The 20,357-nt window shown below is 44.5% G+C and overlaps 1 protein-coding gene and 1 long non-coding RNA gene across 4 annotated transcripts in view; one reads left to right on the forward strand and one right to left on the reverse strand.

Moving 5' to 3' along the window:
* LOC122802622 overlaps window positions 1-6,346 on the reverse strand; it is a 10,232-nt gene extending 3,886 nt beyond the window's left edge. Inside the window, exons 1-2 of the long non-coding RNA XR_006364963.1 lie at window positions 6,335-6,346; window positions 5,941-5,947 (exon numbers count right to left, since the gene is read on the reverse strand). This is a non-coding gene — a long non-coding RNA (uncharacterized LOC122802622). The remainder of the gene's footprint in view (window positions 1-5,940; window positions 5,948-6,334) is intronic.
* The window catches only part of LOC122802621 (cyclic AMP receptor-like protein A), a 3,720,933-nt gene that overhangs the window by 144,042 nt on the left and 3,556,534 nt on the right, over window positions 1-20,357 (forward strand). The window lies entirely within an intron of this gene.

The raw sequence follows: 20,357 nt of genomic DNA on the forward strand, positions 1-20,357 counted from the left end.
CTTATGCTGCCGATGGATCGAGTAGGGTGGCAGGCTCAGCGATAGCTCTTCAGAGACAGTCCTGGATGCACCTTTGCTCCTTTGCAGAAGCCTTTAAATCTTCCTTCATCAATACCCCATTCGATGGATCCGCCTTGTTCGGACTCAAAGTTAAGGAGACACTTACTAGGTGTGAACAAGAAGGAAAGACTCTGTCTGCTGTTGGAGTCCGTTTTTCCACTTCATCTAGACCGTACCTCAAAGGGCAACGAAGTGGGAAAATGTGGTTCCGGAAACCCCAAGTAGCTTTCCAAAACACACCTACTGATACCCCCTCTAGGGGCAGAGGAGTGGGCAAAAATGGAAGACGCCGTCCAAATGGCAGAGGCGTTCTGCAAAACCAGGGCAACAGGGACAGGTCTCTGGGAAGCCCTATCAACGTTCCTGAAAGGAAGCCTGGCTGTCCTACTCTGGAGGCAGTCGGGGGTCGCTTGGCTTTATACCCAAATGCCTGGCTAAGCATTACAACGGATTCTTGGGTAAAAAGCATCATTGCCAGAGGTTACTACATTCCTTTTACAAACTCCCCCATGGGTACAAGGATCCCAGATGTTCCACCCAGTCTGAGAGAACTAGCAGCCATAGAAATCCAAAACCTGCTAGACAAAAGAGTCATCCAGCCAGTCCCGGTGGACCAAATAGGATCCGGAACTTACTCAAGGTTCTTTTTAGTTCCAAAGAAAACAGGGGACTGGAGGCCCATACTAGACCTCAGCAAACTCAACACCTTCGTCAAGAAGGAGACGTTCCGGATGGTCACACTGCAATCAATTCTCCCATTCTTAGCAACGGGCAATTGGATGTGCTCTATACATCTCAAGGATGCTTACTACCACATCAAAATGGACAGATCATCCAGAGATCACCTGCATTTCCAGCTGGGGGCCAGTCATTACCAATTCAGAGCCCTGCCCTTTGGTCTCACCACAGCTCCCAGGGTGTTCACCAAATGTATGGCAGTGGTCACGGCTCACCTGAGACGATTGGGATTCCGGGTGTTTCCATATCTGGACGACTGGCTCCTCACCGCCACCTCCAGGCATCAACTAATACAAGCAAGAGACTACACCATAAACCTTTGTTCCCAGTTGGGTATAACCCTAAACTTCGAAAAATCTGCGTTATCGCCCTCGCAGCATATTACATTTATAGGGGCAGAACTGGACACCGTCAATGCAAGGATCACGTTGCCCCAATCAAGAATTGTATCTCTAAAAAATCAATTATCCAGCCTGTTGGTCCGGAACAAAGCTCCTGCATCCCAAATATTGCAGCTTTTAGGCACAATGGCAGTCACACTGATAGCAGTTACGTTAGGTCGAATGCACATGCGAATACTCCAGTGTCTACTCTTCACACAATGGTGTTACCAACATCCGCCCATGTCACACGAGATCCGACTAACGAATCTTTGCAAGAAGGATCTCACTTGGTTGAACAGCGACCAAGTGATAATCGGACGTCCCTTTGTTCTTCCCCAACCCACAGCCACAGTGACCACGGATGCTTCCCTGATAGGGTGGGGGGAGGGCTATTTCAGGGAAAGACTGTCCAAGGCACTTGGTCAATCATGGAAACACATTTGCATATAAATGTCCTAGAGCTGAGAGCGGTGTTCCTAGCGTTGCAACACTTTCATGATTCTCTTCCTCTAGGTACAATTGCTATCCAGACAGACAACGTGTTGGTAGTCTGGTATATCAACAAGCAAGGGGGAACCAGATCATATCCCTTATGCTGGGAGGCCCTAAGAATTTGGCAGTGGGCTGTATCCACCAGACGCTTTCTGATAGCAACACACATCCCGGGGTCATCCAACGTGATAGCGGACAAACTAAGCAGAGCCATGCTGTTGCCTCATGAGTGGTCTCTCAAACAGAAGGTGGCAGAAAAGATCTTCCGCAGATGGGGCCAGCCTTGTTGCGACCTATTTGCATCTCCAATGAATGCCAAATGCACCAGCTACTTTGCCCTTTATCCCCCGCCGGGGAACAAACCGAGGGATGCACTCGTACACGATTGGCCTCCGGGCCTCTTGTATGCCTTTCTGCCAATACCCCTAATTCCCAAATTCATGCAGAAAGCCAAAAGTCTGGGAAGAACTGTGATCTTGATAGCCCCGTCTTGGCCTCGACAGATTTGGTTCCCCTTCTTGCGGAAGTATCAAGTGGAAGTACCATGGATCCTGGACCCAGTGCCGGATCTACTGACTCATTTGCCAGGAGTTCTTCATCCCTCTCTCACCTCCCTAAAACTGACAGCTTTGCTGCTCCATTTCCCACATTAGCCAGGTCTCAAGATTTTTCTTCTGCGGTCCAGCATATTATAGTTTCCTCTCATAAACTATCTACTAGGAAGCTATACAATAACAAATTGAAACGGTTTGTTCACTGGGCTTCTCAACTTGACATTGATCCTTATGTAGCACCTGTTCATATCATCTTAGAGTTCTTATCTACCTTGTTCCATAATGGCGCAGCAGCTGCCACCATTAGAGTCCAATTGGCAGCTATTTCCAGTTTCCATGTGGGGTTTAATGGGTCTAACATCATGTCACATAGACTGTGTAAAGCATTCTTAAAAGCAACCCACCATCTCAGACCACCTATCAGACATCCTGGAATTTGTATCTGGTTTCATCCCAATTCATGCTCGCCCCCTTCGAACCCGCTTCATCCTGTCACTTAAAGTTCCTGTCTTGGAAAACTATATTCCTGGTAGCCATTACGTCTGCATGTAGGGTCTCCGAACTTCAAGCCTTGTCCTCCAAACCCCCATATTTGATTTTTCACCCCGATAGAGTCTCCCTTAGGACTAATCCTACCTTTCTTCCCAAGGTCTGTTCAGAAGCCAACTTAAATCAGTCCATTGAGATTCCAACCTTCTTCAGGCACCATACCAACAGACTGGAATATATGTTACACAAACTTGATGTACACAGACAACTGAGGTTCTGTCTAGATAGAACGAAAGATTTCAGTCAATCGGATCAACATTTCGTCTCTTACGCAGAAAATAGGAAAGATTTTGCAGTATCAAAAATCACGTTGTCTAAGTGGCTGTCTGACTGCATCAAATCCATTTATGCCTCCACTAGTCAGCCATTAGAATCTAACGTCAAGGCCCACTCTACACAAGCTGTTTTTATGTCATTAGCTCATGCAGCTCGATTACCCTTAGATACCATCTGTGCAGCTGCCACGTGGTTAAAACCTCACACGTTTATCAGTCATTACAAAGTGGATAGGACCTCCAGGGACAGGGCTACCTTTGGTTCCACTGTGCTCAGGAATGTTCTCCCATGAGCCACCCAGGATCAGGGTGCTTGGGACGCTACCCATGTGTAAGAACAAAACGGCGAGATAGAACAACTTCACATAAAGAAGTTATGTCCTTAACATAACGTTCCATGTGAGTTGTTCATCTCGCCTTTTTGTTCTCACATTCCCACCCACCTTCCCCCTCCAGTCAAGCAGGATGGTTGCCTTGGTAGATTGGTCGAGTTGTCAGTCTGTATTGCATATTCTGTTTTTCCTATCTACAATCTTTTAGCTACCTTCATAGGTAGACAATATAGTTTCATTTCTTCCTGTAGGCTGTCTTGGTTGCAGCATACTAGATCTGGAGATTCACAGTAGAGCATCATGGGATATACACTAGGTCTCGAGCTTCTCTGAGAGTTTGAGCTTAAAAGCAGCCGATTCGGAGCCGAGGGATTGGCTCCGACCCATGTGTAAGAACAAAAAGGCAAGATGAACAACTCACATGGAACGTTATGGTAAGGGCGTAACTTCTTTTTTGTGACTCCCTTTTGGCCCAGACAGCATTGGGTTCCCTCTTTGTCTGCATTTAGCCAAGGGCATTCATCATAGGTTACCTCACAGGGTGGACCTACTCACACAAGACAAGAGGTATCTCATCTATACCCACTTGTCCACTCTTCAACTGACATCATGAGTGATAGGGTTTTGATCCCTTTTAGGCACCTTTTTTCTGAGAATGTGCTTAGGGTTCTGCAGGAGGCCAGGAAACCACTAGCAAGAAATCTTATTTGTCCAAATGGAAGAGATTTTCTGTTTGGTGTCTTGCTTGTAACCTGGATCCACTTTCTGTGGAAGTTCCTTTGGTTCTCTCTTATTTGTGTGAATTGCTCAATGCTGGGTTGGCATACTCTTCTTTTAAAGCCTGTCTGTCAGCTATGCTTGCTTGTCTGCATTTGACCCCCTCATTTGGCTTCTAGATTTCAGGTCAAACAATTTCTTAAAGACATCTTTCATGTTAGGCCTCCCAGGAAGCCTATTCCTCCTTCCTGGGACCTTAATTTTTGTCCTGGAAAAATTGACTCAGACTGCTTTTGGGCCTACAGCTTAATTTTTTTTCTTATTCAGACTCAGAGTTCAATTTCTGGTTCTCCCTGTTGGAGGATGGTTCTTTTTCTCTGAGACTACTGCAAGAATGTACCAGTGGCACTGAAGTTTTTTAGTCCCTCAGAAAATATGAGTTGTTACAGAAGGATTTTCCAGAACCTACACCCCATTCCTCCTTGTCTTTCAGTTTTAAGGGGTGTGTGTTACTGTCTGAAATTTCCATGTTAGTCAGCCAGTTGCCCCTAAAAAGGCAGATAAGATATATAAAATTCCTTAGTCTTATATTTTTTACACTATTTCCAAGCGTGACCCAGTAGCTGTGGCCTTGGTTGATCCTACTGGCTGCTAAGTATTTAGTTAATTCCAGCCCTACTATTTCTGATAAGGATGAGAAAATTATTGATAGCTATGAGGAAAAAGTGTATAGTTCTGCAACCTTGGTTTTCAGAATTTTGAATTATCAAATTCATATGTTAGTCTGTTTTGACAAATTGTGAACAAATGAGGAATGTTTATTTGCAGTTTCTTCTTGTGAGGAAAAATCTGCTTTAAATAACTTAGTTTCTTCTTTTGTACAGGTCAGTACTCCGTGCTTGCAGTGTAAGTATGACTATGTTTATACTTCTTCCAGGGCTGCGGCCACTGGTACTGATTTAAGGAGTTTTGCATGGCTGCAGTCTCAAATCATTCCAGATCATGTTAAAAATGACATTTTACATTCCCCCTTGGATAGAAATTTAGTGTTTGCCTCTCTGCTGCAGAGGTGATCGAAAAGTGTGATGGAAGAGGCAAGCTTTCAGCTTTCTTTTTCAAACCGTGCAAGGGATTGTCTTTTTCCTCTTCCATTTTTGGCAGAAGACAGAATAAACAATCTCATCAGAATTCACATAAAGAGACATTTAAGAAGGAATGGGAGGGGAGTTCCTAAAAGAAGTCCCTAACTTTCCAAAACAAAGGACAGTCCAATGTGTATGAATGACTATTCAAGAGACCTTGTAACCTTCTCCCACCCTGGGCCCCTTTTTCTTCCAGAAAGTCTTAATCTTCAGTTTACTCTTTGGCAACAGATTGCTTCATACACATAGGTTTTGAGTTTCATTTATCAAGGTTACAGATGGCAACGGGAGAAATTCCTCTTTGCCAGGGGGTCATTCCTCATAATCAAGATCAGACTCTTTTTTTTGTTTCCACCTGTTCTTCATCACATGCTTTCTCAAGGACTTTATAGAACCAGTTCCTTCTTCTCAAGTAGGGAAATGCTTTTATTCAAGGATGTTTGTAGTATTAAAGAAAGAAAATACTTGGACGACCAGTTCTGGAACTTTCTTTCCTAAATCAGTTTGTTGTGATATTGCCCTAATTCAAAATAACTTCACTTCACAACCTTTTACCTTTTCTTCGTCTTAGAAGATGTGTTTCATCACAGTCCTATTCATCCAGACTTCAGACGTTTCTTAAGGTTTTGTGTGTATGGATCACTTTATCAGTTCTCTACCTTAACGTTTGGACTATCCATTGCACCAAGAGTGTTCACAAAGTGTCTAGTTCCAGCTATAGCTCAATGTAGGCTACAGAGTATCCACATTTTTTCATATTTAGGCAACTTGCTTATCTTTGCAGAGTCTTGTTCGAAGCGTCACAAATCTACCTCTTTGGTGAGAGATTTCTTACACAAGCTGGCATTCCAAGAGAACATTCAAAAGTCTTTCTTGACTCCCTCACACATGATTGTGTTTTTGTGATGTCAGTTAGACAACTCAGTTCAAAGAGCTTTTCTTTCACATGAAAAAAAATAGATCCTTATTTAGATCTCTTTCTGAGGTTTATCACACAGACTTTGGTCGCTGTGAGGGAATACCTAGGGATTTTGGTCAAATGACATTTGATTCTCATGATACCCCTGGCAAGAATCCATATGAGAAAGATACAGTGGTATTTGAAATCTCTTTGGTCTCAGCATCAAGGGTTCTTTTCAGATCCCAGTGCTGGGGTTTGTTAGAGGAGCAATCTTTTGGTGGGGACAACAGATATCCTTAAATCCAGGTCTCCCCATTCTCCCTACCTTCTCCAAAGCCCTCTGTCACCAGAGACACTTCAGACTTTGCTTGGGAAACGGTTTTAGGAGGGGTAAAAGTGCAGGTGTGTGGGACACTAAGGAGTTATACAAGCACATAAATATCTAGGAGATGCTTTCAATGATCAAGTAGCTCAATTCTCTGAACAATCTTTGGCCCCCCTTGATCACTTCAAAGTGGTTTCAGACAATACCACAGTCATGTGGTACATTAGCAAGCAAAGGGGAACTAGTATGTACTCAATTTGCAGACTAGCCATGTTAGCTTGGGCTATAGCTTCACAGCACAATTTCAGTCTACAGGCATCCTACATTCTGTCAGAGCAAAATTGTGCACCAGACAAGCTGAGAAGATCAAGGGCAGTCCCTCATGAGCAGAAACTAGACCATGTGGTCTTTGAACATTTGATCCACCTGTGGGGAGTTACTCAAGCAGACCTTTTTGCCTTCTGTTTGAATAATCAACTGACAAGGAATGTTCATGTATGCTTTTTCACCCATTCCATTAATATATGGGGTACTTCTGAAGATTCAGAAGGAATCCCTCAAGATCATTGTGCTGACTGCCTTCTGGCCTAGGCAACTTTGGTTCTCACTTCCTTCAGAAATGGCCAGGGGCAATTATCACAAGCTTCCTCAAAGGTTGCATATTTTCACACAAGAAGAGGGGTGTTTGATACACCCTGACATCTATCATTTTATTGACTGCCTGGATGATAGTCTTAATTCCTTGCAGGTACCTGTTTGCAGAGTATGTGCAGCAGGTACTAATGGAAACAGGAAAGTCTGCTACTAGAAAATCATTTATTAGTAAATGGAAAAGGTTTTCTAGTTGGTGCCAACAACATAACAGGCACCGTCAGGACTAGTTGTTCTCTGGTTTTACAATATTTGTGTGAGTTACTATCCTACGGCTTTTCTTATTCCTCTGTCAGAGTTAATTTACTGGCCATTTCAGCATGTCTGCCCATAGATCCTCCTCTTTCAAGGCAGTCTCATGTCAAAATGTTCTTGAAAGAGGGTTTTGCATAAGAAACCTCCAAGTATACTGGTGAACCCTCCTTGGCATCTTATTTTTATGTTAGAGAAGCTTACACTTGCTCTATTTGAACCAGCCAATCTGGCTGATTTGAGATTCTTATAAAAAGAAAAAGAATAAAGTAGTGGTAAACTCAGACTTGAGATAAACGTAAAACCAACACAAAATAAACTCAAGCCAAACACCGTCAGAACTTGGTTTAATAAAACAATAAAACGAACAAGCAAAGCTTTCGGGTTTAACCCTTCTTCAGAGCTAAATACAATGGTAACAACTCTACTAACACTTATATAATTACATCATATCACATGACAACAACCAACCAAATCACATGATATTCATTTCATCTATTATCATAACATAAAAGTAAAATGAATATAATTACATGTGAATGTATATGAATATTAAATGAAGATCATTTAAAACAAGTTTGTAGAATATCTTAATACTACAACTGATTTTTTTTTAATTTAAAATGAATTATTCTGTGTGATCAATAGAGTTTCTTGATGTAAAAATTGATAAGATTGGCAATCTTTATCTACTTCCATCTATAAGAAAAGTGTTCATGCTAATTGTTATGTTCACAAAAACAGCATGCATGCACCACATGTTTTTAATGGAGTGGTTAAGAGTCAAAACTAAGGGTAAGCAGACTTGAACACAAATGAAGAAAGGCTTTTGCATCAGATGGATGGAATGGCTCAAGAGTTTAAAGAGAAAGGTTATGACCAGAGCCTACTAGAAAGGAATTACACATAGGTCTGATACAGCGAAACCCTATTTTGGGGAGAATACTAATGAACTAAGAAGTCATGATCAAGTCCTAGATATGTAACAACATAAACAGGAGAACACAAGAGATAAGAAAAATAATAGCAAAGAACTGGCATATCTTAAAATTGATGGCAGGTCTTGAGAAGATTATTGGTAATGAACTAAAATTTGCATACAGGAATAGTAAGAGCATTAAACAAAGGATGATGTTCTTCGTTCCCCATTGCTGCAGTCCTTACTATTGGGGTGTAGTCCGCTGTCCAGTCGGCCCGAATACCAGAGTATATGGCTGACGTCGGTCAGGGCGCATTAGACTGACGTCAGTACGTCAGGGTACTAATGCGCATGACCGACGTCATATCCCCAGTCTTTTTTGCCGCATGGTCCGATGCAGAAGCAGTTTTGCGAGTGTGCCTATAAGGCTAAGTTGCAGGAAGTATCTGCGGTTTCGAGCTGGAAATTCTCATTATCAGTTCTCTGCATTGCCCTTTGGCTTATCTACTGCGCCCAGAGTATTCACAAAGGTTCTGGCTCCAGTGATAGCTTACTTCAGGCTACAAGGAATTCAAATCTATCCTTACTTGGACGACTGCCTGATTCTGGCTCAAGAAAAGGAAGACCTTCTACAGCATCTGGAATATGTTATAGCAGTGCTAAGATGCCTAGGGTATTCTGTGAACGAAATAAAGTCCAGTCTAGTACCCTCTCAAGACATGTGCTTTCTGGGTGTGAGACTGAATACAGCAGCCCAGATGGCCTTTTAACCCCGGACAAACAAAAGAGTCTATCACTTTACTTCCATCAACTATCTCATCAGTCCGTGCTGACTGCAAGGACAGTCCTTCAAGCATTAGGGTTCATGGCATCTTGTATTCTGGTGCTTCCCAATGCCAAACTGCATATGAGGAAGCTACAATGGTATCTCAAAAATGTATGGACACAGCACTGCCAGGATTTGGACACTGTCATTCAAATAATACCTTGCCTGCAAAAAGAATTTTGTGGTGGGCTCAGGAATGTCACCTAAACAAGGGACTCTCTGTGACCCGGCCAGAGGCGAGTGAGATTTTAACGACAGATGCCTCGGACATTGCTTGGGGAGCTCATCTAAATGGAAAGTGGATACAAGACAAGTGGCCTGCCAGACTACAGCATCTACATATCAACATGAAGGAGATGTTAGCAGTCCAGTTTGCATTAATGGCTTTCAAGGAGTTACTTCTTCCAGGGCAGGTGTTGATTCTAACAGACAACACAACTGTCATGTGGTACATCAACAAGCAAGGGGAACACATTCTTATCCTCTATGCAGGCAAGCAATGATTTTATGGGAGACTGCTAAGCTTGCAACTAACTCTTCAGGCAAGGTTTCTGCCAGGAGCACAGAACTCCTTAGCAGATGTGTTAAGCAGGCAAATCATGGATCCCCACGAGTGGAAACTGGATCTTCATGTATTTCAGAAATTGACAGTGTCATGGGGAACTCCAGACATAGATCTGTTCGCTTCTCCACTAAACCACCAGCTGCCAAAGTATTGCACAAAGGGGTTTCATCACACAGCTTGGAAAGTGGATGCTCTGTCTTTCAGTTGGAAAAACCTTCATGTGTATGCCTTTCCACCTCTGCCTCTTCTTCCAAAGGTACTATTAAAGGTCAGACAAGACAGGCCAAGGATGATTTTGATAGCTCCAGATTGGCCTCGCAACACTGGTACCCACTACTACGGAGTCTGGTAAAGAAGCCTCCATGGCCTTTACCTCTGATTCCTCATCTGTTATCTCAGAAGGACGGTCATCTGCTCAATGTCAAGCTTCACTCTCTTCATCTAACAGCCTGGCATATTCTGTGTTGAAACACAGCGGGTCTCAACTTCCTCAACAAGTTTTAAATGTGATTATGGAAGCTAGAAGACCTAGTACAAGGAAGGTGTACGCAGAAAAATGGAAGAGATTTTTATTTTGGAGTACAGCAAAGAATTTGGAGATTTCTGAGCCTAATTTGAGTGTGGCTCTTCAATATCTTACTGAGTTATTGGACAAAGGTTTGTCCTTCTCTTCCATTAAGATTCATGCTGCAGCAATTTCAGCTCACTGTGATTGTGACCCACCTTTGTTTTCGCATCCTTTGTTCAAACTCTTTCTTAGAGGGCAAAGAATATAAGACCCCAATGAGCTCCTACTCCTGCTTGGGATCTCAATTTTGTGTTGAAAAAACTTACTCTACAACCTTTTGAGCCTGCGGCTACTGCTGAATTGAAATACTTGTCATGGAAGACTGCTTTTCTGTTGGCTATTACTTCTGCAAGAAGGGTGTCTGAGTTGCAGGCCCTTATGGCAGTAGAGCCCTTTTGATTTTCCATAAGGATAGGGTATCATTACGTACTAATCCTTCCTTTATGCCAAAGGTGGTTTCTAGTGTGGCTTTAAACCAAACTATTCATTTGCCTACTTTTATGCAGACCCCAAAATAAAGGGAAAAGATTTTGCACACTTTAGATGTACACAGGCAATTGCGTAATTATTTAAGCAGGACTAAGGATTTTAGGCAGTCTCAGCAGTTGATTGTTTCTTTTGCTTTGAGTTCAGGGCAAGCCTGTGTCAAAACAAACTATTTCTAGGTGGATTGGCTTTTGCATTGCATTTTGTTATTCCCATCATGGCAAGGAGATTCCAGCTGGGATTAGGCCTCATTCCACTAGGGCTACTGCCACTTCAACAGCATTTCTAAGGGGTGGCAACTAAGGATATTTTGGAAGCAGCTACTTGGAGTTCAGTGCATACTTTCTCTAAGCATTATCACCTTCCTATCTACTCTAAGTCTAGGGCTGGTTTTGCCACAGCTGTTTTGCAAGGCATGTTGTCAGCTCCTGCTTCTTTATGATTTGCCAGCCTCCCTTACCTCTGCTTTGGGATTCTACCCAATAGTAAGGACTGCAGCAATGGGGAACGAAGAACATAGTACAGTTTTGTACCTACCATAAATGTAGATGTTCGAGGATCCCCATTGCTGCAGTCCAATTTACCCTCCCTCCTTCCCCTCTGTGTTTAGGGGTGGTTGTGTAGGTGAGGTTACATGCTGATATTTTTGTATATATTCTTGTATATATTGTACATATTTTTGGTGCAGGTATTTTGGGCCTTGTCTTTTTAGGGTCTTCTGACATCTGGGGCAAGAAAAGACTGAGGATATGGCGTCGGTCATGCGCATTAGTACCCTGACGTACTGACGCCAGTCTAATGCGCCCTGACCGACGCCAGCCATATACTCTGGTATTCGGGCCGACTGGACAGCGGACTACACCCCAATAGTAAGGACTGCAGCAATGGGGATCCTCGAACATCTACATTTATGGTAGGTACAAAACTGTACTTTATGTGATCCTATCTCGCCTACATTCTGACTGATGGGTTCGGAGCCGATCCTCGGCTCCGACTCAGCACGCTTATGCCAAAGAACAAAGTCTCTTATTGGCTGAGCTTACTATATCCCAGGATGCACCACTACCAGTCCCCCAGATCTCGTTTGCCGCTAACAAGCAAAGACGTGGTCTCGAGCTTGGCTGAGCTAAGTAGTGTTTTTTTCACTTACTTTCCTGTCAGGGATTTCCTAAAATTTCAACAAAAAGCTGTTTTAACAGCTATCTCGTGTTTTTGTGTATGAGTGAATATTTTTTTGTAAAATATTTGTGTGGTGATTGCGTATTTTCTGACTAGAGGTCCCCTTTGAGTTGAAGGGCCTTCCCCTGTCAGTCAGTTGTCATTCAAGTCCCGTTTTATTTTAGGGTTCTTGGATCCTTTTAGTTATTTTTCTATTGTGACAGTCTTTGGTTAAAAAAAAAAAAAAAAAAAAAAAAAGAATTTTTTCTGTGATAGTTAGTGTGTTTTGTTTTTGCTTGTTCACTAGATTGGTTGCCATAATGTCACAGGCTCCTAGGCCTTCAGGTTTTAAGAAGTGCACTAAGTGCAGTTTCAAAATGTCAATAACAGATGACCATTCTCTCTGTGTGTACTGTTTGGGCGCCAAACATTTGCAGGAGTCCTGTAGCGTGTGCCACGCGTTTTCCTCGAGGGTCCTCCAAGAGAGGAAAAATAAACTTATTTTAAAAGGCCTTATTAAACCCTCATTTGAAGAGGCATTAGCTTCCTCTCCTTCTCCTGCAAAGAAGAAAAAGGCGTCGGCTCCGACCAGCCCGTCGGAACCGACCGCCAAAAGACATAGGCAGGCTTCTCCTTCGGCTCCACGGAACGGTCTGCCTCGATGCCTCCAGCCTCGACTCCTCTGGGTTCGGAGCCGGCGGCTGGGGCCTCGAGGCGGGTTACCTTCATCGGCTCCACTGATCTTGGAGCCGATGAAGGTTGTCCTCAGACACTTCCTCCTCGGTGCCGAAGCCCTTCGCACCGATGGAAATTGGTTTGGACACTCCTTCGGCGCCGATAATTATCGAGTCGATTCGGAGCCGGTCCCCTAGTCCCTTGGAGCCGTTGGAGAGGCCTACTCGGACCCGTTCGGTCTCTTCCAGGTCATCAAGGATGTCAGATTCGGACATAGACAGGGTACTCCAAAGACTTTTCCAGTCCCCAGTCTTTCAGAAATTAGTTTCGGCTCCGACCCAATTGGCTTCGGAGCCGATAGCCCATTCCATTGCCATTCCTCCTCCGACCGCCCGGCTCCGTCGAGCAGGTGCTGATGGAGCCAGTGGAGATCCTAGGGTCGGCTCCGACCCTTACTCCAACCCCGCCTTCGGGTCGAGTTTAGCACAGACTTCTTCGGCCGGGCCGGGGTGACATTTGGGACCAATGCAGTCGGTTCCAAGCCTCCCTCTCGGTGCTTCGCCGCGGACTTCCGTCTGCTATCATGGCTCGAGACTGGACCCTCCCAGGATTCTGGGGTCCGGCCTTCAGAGCTATGAGGAGTGCCTTGGCCAAATCTTCTTTGGCCATCTCTACGGCTTTACCGGCACCTTCCCTGGGCATGGAGACTGGGTCTTTGGCAGTTCCCCTGTCTCTAGGCAGCAGAGCCCCGGGGCCTGAGGTTACCCCCACTGGGGGTTCCCCTCCTCCTGAGGGTCTTTCGGAGTTGTCTTCGGAGGAGCCCCAAGGAAGAGATCGTGCAAGAGGAAGCACGTAGACTCCCCCGATGAGTCTCTTACATCGGACACTGATCTTGATGATGCGGAGGGGTCCCCAAAGTCGTCCTCGGATGATGTCTCATTTGCAGACATTCTAGAGATCCTCAAGCAACGCGGCGGCTGGAATTCCAAACCCCCCTCCGCTGATGAGTCGGTGTTCCTCAAGGCCTTCGGGGCTCAGCCCTCCGCCTCCTGGGTGTCTCCGCCCTTCGACGAGCTCCTAGATTTGGTTTGTCGGAGGGTGTGGGAACATCCAGATACTGTGGAACCAGTGCCTTCTCGCCCTAACAAATTTTTGTCTACCCCACCCGAGAAGGAGTTCTTAACGAAAGGCGTGGCTGTAGATGCCATGGTGGTGGCATCTGCTACCCAGCAGGACGTGGCAGAGGCTTCGACGTCCGTCCATCCTCCTAATAAGGAGTCTAGGAGCATGGACCGATGCGGAAGCGCACCCTGAGTTCAGCGGCCTTTACTCTGAGGTCCCTGAATTATTTGGCACATTTCACCAGACTACAGAGGGATCTGGTTAAGGAGCTCTCAGACTCCCTCTCGGGTAACCTACCTGAGCAGCTAGCCCAGTCGGTTGGCTCTCAGTTGGCTACCCTTACCTCGATTTCTAACTCGTCCATGAGGTTCATTTCATATGCGGCCGAAGGGGCGGGAAGAGCGGCAGGCACAGGCGTGGCTCTACGAAGACAAGCCTGGCTCCGTTTGTGTCATTTCGCGGAGGCCTTCAAGTCTTCCTTTGCCGACGCTCCCTTTGATGGGTCCTCTTTGTTTGGACCCAAGGTAAAAGACACTCTTACCCGCTGTGAGCAGGAGGGAAAGACTTTATCTGCCGTAGGAGCACGATTTTCCACTCCCTTTCGGCCTTATCCCAAGGCTGAAAGAGGAGGGAAGATGTGGTTCCGCAAATCACAGAAATTCTTTCCTCAACAGCAGGAAGATTCCCCTTCCAGAGGCAGAGGAGGGGAAATTTTTCTGGGAGACGCCGTCCCAGAGGCGGCAGAGGCCCCGCAACACTGGAGACCGCGAGTCCTTTCGTGGCTCTTCAGCCTCCCACACTCCATGAGGGATTGCCCGTCTGTGCTGCTCCGGAGCCAGTCGGGTGCCGTATTCCCAAGCACCTAAAAGCCTGGGAGTCTATTACTCAGGACAGCTGGGTGCTTCGGATTATTGCCGGAGGTTACACCATTCCCTTCACACCCACCCCACCGTCCAAAAATCCCGGACCCACCACCCAGTCAAAGGGAAATTGCAGCCGTAGAAGCTTCAAAGCTGCTAGAAAAGGAGTCATCCAACCGGTCCCCACAGACCAGATCGGATCCGGAAATTACTCAAGGTTCTTTTTAGTGCCAAAAAAGACAGGGGACCTGAGACCCATTTTGGATCTCAGCAAACTAAACCAGTCCATCACGAAGTCCAAATTCCGAATGGTCACTTTACAATCCATTCTCCCATTGTTGGAGAAAGATGTTTGGATGTGCTCCATAGATCTCAAGGACGCCTATTATCACATACCGATACATCAGGCGTCCAGGAGGTATCTGCACTTCAGCCTGGGAGACAGTCATTTCCAATTTTGTGCACTGCCCTTTGGTCTCACCACAGCCCCCAGGGTGTTCACCAAGTGTTTGGCAGTAGTGACTGCTCACCTGAGGAGTCTCGGATTCCAAGTGTTTCCCTATCTGGACGACTGGCTCCTGACTGCCACCACCAGGCATCTACTACTAGAGAACCTACAAGCCACCATCTCCTGGGTGCTTCCCTGGGAATTACATTCAACTGGTCAAAGTCTGTCTTGCTGCCTTCTCAGCGCATAAGATTCATAGGAGCAGAGATAGACTCAAAATTAATGCGAATCTTCCTTCCTACTGAAAGGATACAAACATTACAAGATCAAGTCCGAGCCCTGCTTCTAAGATCCAAAGCCCCAGCCAGGATGGTCCTGCAACTTTTAGGTTCAATGTCTGCCACGGTTCTCCTAGTTCCTCTGGCAAGGTTGCACATGAGGATTCTCCAGTGGCTATTATCGACACAATGGTCCTTTCAGGATCTCCCCCTCAATCATCACATACTGATTACAGAAACGTGCAAACGGGACCTCCGCTGGTGGCTTCTGCCATCCAATCTGAATCAGGGAAGACCCTTTGTTATACCCCCTCCGGTGGCCACCTTGACAACGGATGCCTCCCAGACGGGGTGGGGGGGGGCATTGTCTGGGCAGGTCAGTTCAGGGTTCTTGGCTTCCAAACGAAACATTTCTCCATATCAATGTGTTGGAAATGAGGGCTGTACTTCTGTCCCTACAAGCCCTCCACAAGTTTCTCCCTCAAGGCATTATCGCCATCCACACAGACAACATGTCGGTGGTCTGGTATCTAAACAAACAGGGAGGGACCAGATCTTACCCCCTTTGTAGAGAGGCCATGAGGGTGTGGGAATGGGCAGTGGCTACCAAGCGCTTCCTGGTAGCGACCCACATTCCAGGAAAATCCAATGTATTAGCAGACAGACTGAGCAGGACTATTTTCTCTCCTCACGAGTGGTCTCTGAACGAAACAGTAGCAGCTCAGATTTTCAAAAGGTGGGGGACTCTGTGCTGCGACCTGTTTGCAACACCACGAAACACGAAGTGCAAAAGGTTCTTTTCCTTGACCCCGCGTCAAGGGGAGACTGCTACGGATGCTCTAGTCCAACCTTGGCCAACAGGACTGCTTTATGCTTTCCCTCCGATTCCACTCCTCCCCAAAGTCATCCAGAAAGCTTCCCAATTGGGGTCCACAATGATTCTAATTGCCCATACTGGCCTCGTCAGGTATGGTTCCCCTACCTACAGAAATATACCCTGGACGGTCCTTGGTTCTTGGATCTAATTCCGGACCTTCTGGTTCATCAGTCGGGACAACAGCACCAGTCCCTTCACACTTTGAAATTAACAGCTTGGCTCCTCCTCTTCCGACTATAGTCAGAAATCACACCTTGGACCCGGAAGTTATTCACATTTTATCTTCAGCCCACAAACCCACCACTAAGAAATTGTATCACAGTAAGTGGAAGAGGTTTGCTATCTGGGCTCAACTCAGAGGCTTAGACCCTATTACTGCCCCGATACCAGAGGTCTTGAAATTTTTAACTTCCTTGTTTAATCAAGGATCTTCAGTCTCTACTATTAAAGTCCAACTAGCAGCTATCTCCAAATTTCACGATTCCATAGACCCACCGTTGATGAGCAGCAGATTATGTAAAACTTTCATGAAAGGTGCAGTGCTTTTAAGACCCCCAGTTTTCCATCCTGCGCCTCCGTGGGATCTTGATTTGGTACTCCGTGCCTTAACATCTTCCCCCTTTGAACCGGCTGCTACATGTGATTTGAAATATCTGTCTTGGAAAACTGCCTTCTTAATTGCAATTACCTCTGCAAGAAGAGTTTCAGAACTTCAAGCCCTATCTATCAAACCACCGTACTTGATTTTTCACAAGGATAGAGTATCACTTAGGCCTAACCCATCTTTTGTCCCAAAAGTTTGTTCCAATCTCTGTCTCCAACAGTCTTTAGAGCTACCAGTTTTCTTTCCAAAATTTTCAAACAAAGCAGAATACACCTTCCATACATTGGATGTTCACAGGCAATTGCGCTTCTATCTAGATAGGACTCAACAAATTTGAAAAACAGATCAATTGTTTGTGTCCTTTTCAGATAATAAACTGGGTAAAACCATCACTAAAGCTACTATTGCCAAATGGATCAGAGATTGCATAACTCAGGCTTATTCCTCTTCAAATAAACAACTTACAACTTCTGTCAAAGCTCACTCTACTAGAGCTATGGCTACCTCTATTGCATTCCATTCCAAGCTCGCTATTTCTGAGATTTGTGCTGCGGCTACTTGGTCCAACCCGCACACTTTCATTTCCCACTATAAATTGGATGTGGCATCTAAAGGGCGAGCATCATTTGGTTCCACGGTACTCAGGAGTGTTTTCCAGTGAGCCACCCAGGATTTAGGTGCTAGGGACGCTGTCCCATCAGTCAGAATGTAGGCGAGATAGGATCACATAACATCTTTTAGTTATGTACTCACCATAACTTCAGATGTTTGGGATCCATCTCGCCTGCATTCCTAATACCCACCCTCCTTCCCCCTGCCTTGGAGATCAGAAGAGATTGAACGGTTTGAGTTCTACTGTTTTATCTTGTATCATCTGTCAATGTTATATAAGCAGTGCATTCGTGTGTGCATGTATGCGGACAAACTAGATCTGGGGGACTGGTAGTGGTGCATCCTGGGATATAGTAAGCTCAGCCAATAAGAGACTTCGTTCTTTGGCATAAGCGTGCCGAGTCGGAGCCGAGGATCGGCTCCGAACCCATCAGTCAGAATGTAGGCGAGATGGATCCCAAACATCTGAAGTTATGGTGAGTACATAACTAAAAGTTATAAAGAAATGAGAATTAATGGTGAAGCAACAAATAAAAAAGGGGTACATTCCCCTGCTATAACTGTGTTTGTTGCTCATATATCGTTAGTGATAATATCTTTACCCACCCAATAAAATCACAGAAGCATATTTTTAATAATTTTCTAACTTATAATACTGAAAATATAGTGTACCTTGCTACCTGTATAAAATGTACTGCCTTCTATGTGGAAAAATCTACGAAAAGGCTTAAAGATCGAATTATAGAACATCACTCAGACATGCGTAGACAGGCTCTACTAATGCATTGGCCAAACATCTCTTAAATTTTGTTGTAGCTCTTGATTTTAAGTTATATGGTTATTGATGTGATTAGTAAGAGCATAAGAGGGGGTAATATTAATAATATAGCTGAAACAAGAGAATATGAAGATTAGCCGCAGACAAATATCCAGGAATCAATGCTGATATAAGTCGGAAAGCAGACTTAATAAAGAAGCAAATGCGATATAAATGAAAATAGTCTAGCATGTGTCAAGTTAAGATTTATATATTTTACATTTTTTATATTCATTTTTACTTTTATGTTATGATAATAGATGAAATGAATGAAATGAATATCATGTGATTTGGTTGGTTGCTGTCATGTGATTTGATATAATTATGTAAGTGTTACTAGAGTTGTTACCATTGTATTTAGCACTGAAGAAGGGTTAAGCCCGAAAGCTTTGCTTGTTTGTTTTATTAAACCAAGTTCTGATGGTCTTTGGCTTGAGTTTATTTTCTGTTGATTTGAGATTCTTAACATGAAAAACAGCTTTACTAGTTGCTCTGACCTCTGCGAGAAGGGTGTCTGAGTTGGAAGCTCTTACGGTGAGTCCTTCCTCATTTCCACAAGGACAGAGTTTCTTTGAGAACTAATCTTTCTTTTATGAGTAAAGTGGCATCCAGGTTTACTTTAAACCAAAGTATCCATCATCTTGTTTTCTTTACTGAATCTAAAAATAAGGGAGAAAGGTACTCCATTCTTTGGATGTCCACAGTCAGCTCGGGTACTATCTTGACAAAACTATATCTCTCAGATCTTCAGATCAATTGCTTATTTCTTGTGAAGGTAAGAGGAAGGGACAACCTGTGTCTAAATAGACCATTTCCATATGGTTGCCTAAGGCTTACCTTTTGTTAAATTCACCAAAACAAATCTATTCCAGGCAGGGCCGAGGCCCTCTCTACCAGGCCTTGGCTTCATCTATGGCTTTTTGGAATGGGTTGGATTCTAGAATGTTTTGAGAAGCTGTAACTTGGCCCTCTGTGCATACCTTTACAGAAAAATATAAGCTTGCTTCTTTCTCTAGGTCTAGATCAAGCATTTCTAGGACCATTTTCCAGGGTTCAAGGACTCTTCTTTCAGCTCCCAAATGTAGTTAGCTATGGTAATTTACCAATAAAGCTAAGGCTGTTACAACAATGATCAATATGATGAACATAGAACAGTTGTGCAAGTTCATAGGAGGTTACTAGGCTAATGGCCCTAGGGCCTTTACAAATGTAGCCATATTATACCTGTGTTCCCTAATTGACCTTGATTAGATGGTTGATATTCACAGATCGAATCTGTGATCAGCACTGACTGCCCCTCTCCACAAGGGACATAGTGCCACCCCCAGGATGAATTGATGGTCTCCCATCCATTTGTCTAGGTTGTGCTCAGATATGGTCATTGAGGAGCTCTGCTTCACATGAGTTGGGAGTTTTATTTCAGAGGAGTGGCATTCTCTGGAAGATATATCAGTCTCTCCAGCATGCTCTGTTAATGTTGTAGGCTAGGTTGAGATCCCTGGAGTGAGTGACTCTTGTCCTCTTTCATTTGTGGATATGCAGCATTTCCATTAGGGCAGGGTCAGAGACTGCTCTGTAGGCCAGGCACAAATCGCCTGTCAGCAGCCTCTAGGATACATAGTGCACTGACCGAGATTTCAGTCTTTCCATGTAAATCATGTTTTGTAGGCCCTGAATTTTCTTAGTGAAAAACCCCTGTGGCCTCTCCAGCTGCTGCAGATGTGTCTGGTGAGGTACATGCAAAAGGGTGCATTGTATTCTATTAGTGATCTGATGAGGGTTGAGTACAGAGGAGTTATAATATCTTTAGTCTTGGATGTGATGCCCTTACTTATGAGATGTGCAACGTAGAAGGCTTTCTTTACAACTATGGACACATGGCGATCAAAGTTTAGATTGCTGTCATCCTGTGTTCCCAAATCTTGCACCATTGGGTTTGAGCTTAGTGGGTGCTGTCAGTATTGTAATTTGCAGGGACTTCCTCTTTGCCAAAGGGGATAATAATGCATTTTTTTGCATTTAGTTTTAGTCCATGGCTTTGGCACCAATCATTTGTCTGTGTTAGCCCTTTTTGTAGTATGTTAACATCATTTGAGGACTCAGTGATTCTGCTGAGTTTGCAATTATCAGCAAACTTGGTAAACCACAGGCTGTGTACTTTTGCCTGGACT

This window comes from Protopterus annectens, chromosome 5.part0, assembly GCF_019279795.1.
Source record: "Protopterus annectens isolate FY-2018-M chromosome 5.part0, PAN1.0, whole genome shotgun sequence".
Lineage (NCBI taxonomy): Eukaryota > Metazoa > Chordata > Ceratodontiformes > Protopteridae > Protopterus > Protopterus annectens.